This window comes from Salvia miltiorrhiza, chromosome 6, assembly GCF_028751815.1.
Source record: "Salvia miltiorrhiza cultivar Shanhuang (shh) chromosome 6, IMPLAD_Smil_shh, whole genome shotgun sequence".
Lineage (NCBI taxonomy): Eukaryota > Viridiplantae > Streptophyta > Magnoliopsida > Lamiales > Lamiaceae > Salvia > Salvia miltiorrhiza.
Genome location: NC_080392.1, coordinates 38,434,990 through 38,440,989, shown reverse-complemented (window position 1 = coordinate 38,440,989; position 6,000 = coordinate 38,434,990).

Here is a 6,000-nt window from a genome sequence, read left to right as displayed (position 1 = left end):
TTAAATTTAAAAAACCTGTGGCCTATGTATCATGTATGTCATCTATCAAATGTTAACCTGTTTGACGGATTTTTGATTGATCATAATAGATAAATAGAATTATATTATTAATTAAAATGTTGTGTGTTTATAAAAATATTATAACATATACTATAATTTACTTGAATCAATTTTAAAGGAGGTGGTCTTGGGTACAATCGGCAGTACCTTACAACTGAGTTGACTCGCACCCAGACCCTGACACACATTCAGATTCGAATCCCCAGACCCTGACACACATTCAGATTCGAATCCGCATTTTGACCTAAATCGTGTAAATGACACTATTCAATTATACAAATGATACTGCATGTAATTGACACTATGTTGTTATACAAATGATATTGCGTATAAATGACACTATTTGTAAATAACATTGTGTATAATTGACATTATTCAGAAATATAAATGACACATTCTATAATTGACACTATAAAATTGTAAATGACACTATAATATTTTAAAAGACGCTATCAGATTGAAAATGATACTATAACATTTTAAAATGTTATATTGTCATTTATATAACCTAATAATGTCAATTATAGGCAGTGTTATTTGTATAATTGAATAACGTCGTTTACACAATTTGAATAGACATGTGGATTTGGATCAGAATGTGGGTCAAAACTGAGGCGCGGGTCTATCCGATTATACGATACATCTAATTGCACCTAAGTTTTTATGATTTTAAAGTATTGTACCTAGAAAATTTTGTATAAGATAGTTGTACGAGTCGGGATTTTAATTAGAACACGAGCCACGATTAAATCCACCAAATTTATATCCAAGTCATTAAATAACAACTTGTTCCACAGTCACGAAAAATATGGTCATATATATCTACAGGTTTCGTATTTTTCTAAATATGGATTAATTATTGGAGATGGCAAATTTGCCACGACCAACACAACAAGTGGAAAATTGTGGAAAAAGAATGTGAAAATGACATTAAAAGAAGTCTACTGAAAGCACGAAAAGGCTTTTAGACTTTATATCTGTCAAAAAACTACTAAAATATTAAAATTAATAATTATAAAGTGACCTTTTTATTATATCAAATATAAAATTTATAATTATAGTTACAAAATTATCTGAGTTGTGAGTTTCGTGTGTTTAAAAATTGATAATACACCATAAATATACAAATGATTAAATGTCTTTAATATCAAAATATTTTATTTTTATTTAAACATATGATACGATCTTTAAAATACAACCATACAACACTAAATTTCAATTTGTTATAATTATAATATGAACGTGTGTTTTACCTCATTAAGCAGGGTCAGTTCGATTCAAACGCAAAAATTTGGATCGACTCGATCCAAATATGTTAATATTTTGAATTGGATGAAGATCATACATCAAGATTTAGAGCAAATTCGGATCTAGATCAAACCAATTCAATACATGTGCATAGTGAGATGGATCACATTAAAATATTTTTATTACAACAGTTAAATGTAGAAGTATTTTGCACGAGGAAATTTTAAGATAGTTTACTTGTAGAAATAATCAATAAAAGCAACTTTGTGATTTCCATTAGAGCATCCACAATGGTGAGCCCCAAGTGAGTGCAAATGATGATCTTCACTACTATTGCACCCACTTTTCATAATGAGAGAGCCCACCCTTGGCTCTCTAATTTTTTTTTAATTTTTTTATGTAAAACACGAAAATAGGGATAAAAGAGGGAGGTGGCAACACGCGCGGTGGCTTGCACCCGGAGCGCTGGGGCGCTTCGGCCCTCTGCACCGCCGGTGCGGCAACGGGAGCGGGTGCAATAAATGAGGGCTTGCACTGGCTATTGAGCCCCCATTGTGGATGTTCTTATACAATTAACAATATAATCTCAAATCTAATTGTAGGAATATTAAAAGCAACTTTGTGATGATCTTCATTCTAAGAAGTATAAGGGTGTGTTTGTTTTTTATCCCTCTAAATGGAAGGATAACAAAAATGTATGCCTTTAAATATCTCATTTCTTATCCCACATTTAACACAAAAGATAAGTTTACTATTTTTCCTTCCTTATTTTCACTTTAAGGAGGGATAATATTATCCCTCCATTTGGAGGGATAATATTATCCCTCCTTGAAGTGAAAATTAGGAATAAAAAATGGTGAACTAAGAACTTCTCTTTTGTGTAAAATGTGGGATAAGAAATGAGACATTTAAAGACATAAATTTTTGTTATCCCTCTTTTTCTCATCCATCAAATATTATCCCTCCTTGAAGTGAAAATAAAGAAAAAAAATTATGAATTTCTCTTTTGTGTAAAATGTGGAATAAGAAATGAGACATTTAAAGACATAAATTTTTGTTATTCCTATTTTTCTCATTCATTAAAGTGAACGCACCCTAAATGTATAATTTCAAACCATGATAAAAGGCTGTAAAAATAAAAGGTGTGATGAAAGAGCGGGCCCCACAAAAAGAGAGGCACAGTCGATCAGTTAGACCCAACCATTGATTCAGGCCCAGCCACACACGTATGGTGGGCCCAATGTACACGAAATTATAATTAAGTTTTAATGTTTCATAATTTGTTTTATTAAAAATAATCTTAGATTTCTTTTCTGGTCAATCCTTACTGACTCGACTCACCTGGTAAAGTATTGAATTTTCAAAAAGAAAAAGAAAAAGGAGAAGGCTTGTGATTTGTATTCTTTTTAAGATACAACTTATACATAGTATGTCATGAAATTGTATATATGATATTCATTATATTAATGAATTAACTAAATAATAGATATACTATTATAAATTAAATTTTTTAATTCAAATAAAATACAATTTACACATCATCGTTGAAATCCAATAATATTACTATAAAATACTACCTCCGTCCATAAAAAATGAATAGTCCATTTTTTACATTTTGAAATGTCCACAAAAATTAGTCTCCTTCCATTTTTAGAACATGGAGGACTAAGCCATATTCTCCACTCATAATATAATTAATTATCATTATAAACATTACTTTTTAAGTGGAGTCCTTTCCCCTCTTATAATAGAATAACCATTTTTATTAAAACCGTGTTGTCCACCTTTAAGATTATTTTTTGTGAACGGAGGGAGTACAATCCACATATGGCGACCGATTTGCATTTATTCACTTTATTCCATAAAAATATTATCAAAAGGAACTACCACGAGCTGTCATAAAAGTAATTTAAAATATATACTGCGTAAAGAATTCAATAATATGGTAAAATAGATAAATTAAAAAAGACTATGTTTTTGCAAGTACTATGAGGCCAACCATAGAGTGAAACTCAGGCACTTGAAAGCTTGGAAAATTCTGCGCGAATGCCAGCGGTTCGCGTTCCACGGTAAGGATGTGCACTCGTTGAAGAAGCCGCCACGACAATATCTTCCGAACCAAGTATCACGACGAGGCCCCAAGATTAGAAAGCGGCCAAAACGCGACAAAGCCAATGAAAAGAAAGTGGAGTCCTCAACTGACAAGATTCAATAATACGATACACTGGAACGTGTCACCAAAGAAATCGAGATATTTAGCACCTCTCACAAGGAAGTCGCCAATCAAAAAAATAAGTTATCAAAGCAAAAACTAAAGCTGCCGAGGTGAAAAGGGAGGCTTTCGATTACAAAATCCTCAATACGAACACTTCGAATATGTCGCGAGCAGAATTGACATTGCAGAAGAACATGCTCAAAAAAGTCCTCAAGCGTTGAGGATTGATATGGCTTGATTTAAATTATTGTAATTTTTATTTTAATTAATGTAATTTTAAATTTTAATTATTGTAATGTTTAAATTTAATTTAATGAAATGTTGAATTTTAAAATTAAAGAGTTAATTGAGATAAAATGAAAATGGATAAATTAGAGCCCGTATAAAATCAATGCATTGAAGATGAGCGACTCTAAAGTAAAAATCACGAATTAGAGCCTCTTTTTAGAGCCTCCAACTAGAAATGATCTAAGATATATATACATTAAAAATATATATTTATTGTCGATGAGGCCTAACTCAAGTGGCAAAGTTGAGGCACCCAAAGACTCTCATTTGTAAGAGGTCTTGGATTCAATCTCGCCCGCGTGTGGATAATTTTATCATTTTTGTATGAGTAGTGGTCCCGCCTGCGTGTAATATATATATATATATTATTAAACTGCGATTTATTAAAACGAAGAAAAAACCTAAAAAAACCCTTGAAAGTACAAGAAAAGCAGACTAAGGGCCGAGCCTCATTAAAACCTTTTTACGGAAAACCCAAAGGGAAAAACCATAAAAAGGAAAAAGAGTACTCGTCTAAAAAACGACAAGCAAGAGGGAAAGAGCGGAAGAGAGAGTTTCCGGAACTCCGGCCTAACCATCGTCCCCAAACAATCTCGGCTCTAACCCAACGAAGAACAAAACCCAAAAAACTCGGAAGGCAGAAGGCCAGTGAGACGTCGTCACCTAACTGCCAACCTCAAATGAGTCCAGAACCAAAAAATGAACGCTCCACGGCCGGTTATACGCCGTCGCCGTAAGCATCCCACAACCATCAACCCAACAGTCCCCAAGAAGAAAGTAGAAAACGGTAGCTACCCGGCCGATAATACGCCGTCGCCGGAAACACCGTACTGCCGGGACCACCTCGAAGGGAAAAACTAGAGGCAAAGTTTCGGCCGGAGAGACGTCGTCACCAGAAACTAACTAACCTCAAAAACTCACAATGAAGAAAGAAAAGCCAAAGGAAGAAGCAAGGGTATTTAACGGCCGGTAATACGCCGTCGCCGCAAACACCTCACCATCCTCGCCGTGGCGTAAAGAAGCCTATATATATATAGGGAGATGTTCAAGAAAGAACCACTAAATAAAAAAAAGAACGGAGAACCATTTTCAACCATTCGATCATCAAGATCTACGGTGAATGCATCATCATGTTGGATGAATGCAGATCCTGGGTTCGAATCCTGAAGGGAGCATTTTATTTTTATTTTTTTGAGTGCATTAATTTTAACAGCGAATGCATTAATTTTTACAGTGGATGCATTAGATTTGATGGTTCTCACGTTCTTACAAATAATGTAGTTCTCTCTAGAACCACACCCTATATATATATAGGGTTAGGTTCAATGAAGAAGGCCAAAATCTAAGAGAGAAGAGATAAGTAGTCTCATCCGTTGATCTTATATAATCTAACGGACATGATTTATTCATGCCATGTTCAACGGATTTTTTCGTTGAACATTCATCAAATATATTGAACATATGCAATATTTTTGGGGCTTTTGGGGTTCGACCCCCATATGTTCAACAAAAAATTCCGTTGAACATGGTGTGAATAAATCATGTCCGTTAGATCAGATAAGATCAACGAATGAGATTACTTCTCTCTTCTCTCTTACATTTAGGCCTTCTTCATTGAACCTTGGTCTATATATATATATATATATATATATACATATGGGGGTGCACTCCAGTGAAATTGCTATTTTTCATGAGATCATGAGTACAATGAATAAACCAATATATAGTGATGAATAACAATATTAAAAAAATTGATAAAATTTTCGCTTCCTCCAAAATTCGAACCTTAATAAAAAAATTTGCCCTCCAAATAAATATCAACCATAAAATACGTCAAATCAATACCCACAAATCAATCTAATATTTTACCACATATTTTACCAAATCAATCTATATATATATATATATAGCTCGCCCACTAAAATATAGTAATATCGTTTGGAGGCCTCTGAGAGGCAATGGTAGTGGAGAATTGGAATTTGGGAACCCCTCAAATTGCCTTTAAGAATAAAAAGGGTGCATTTTTCTTTTTTGTTTTTTCTTCCACAAAATTGATATTTGCATCTTCCACTTTTTCCTTTATGTGATTCTCGCAATGCGTCATCAAATTCTATTGAACTTGAAGAAGTCGTTTGCAAGATTGACTGGGGTTTGGGCACCCCAAATAAAAGTTTAGCAACACCTATTGT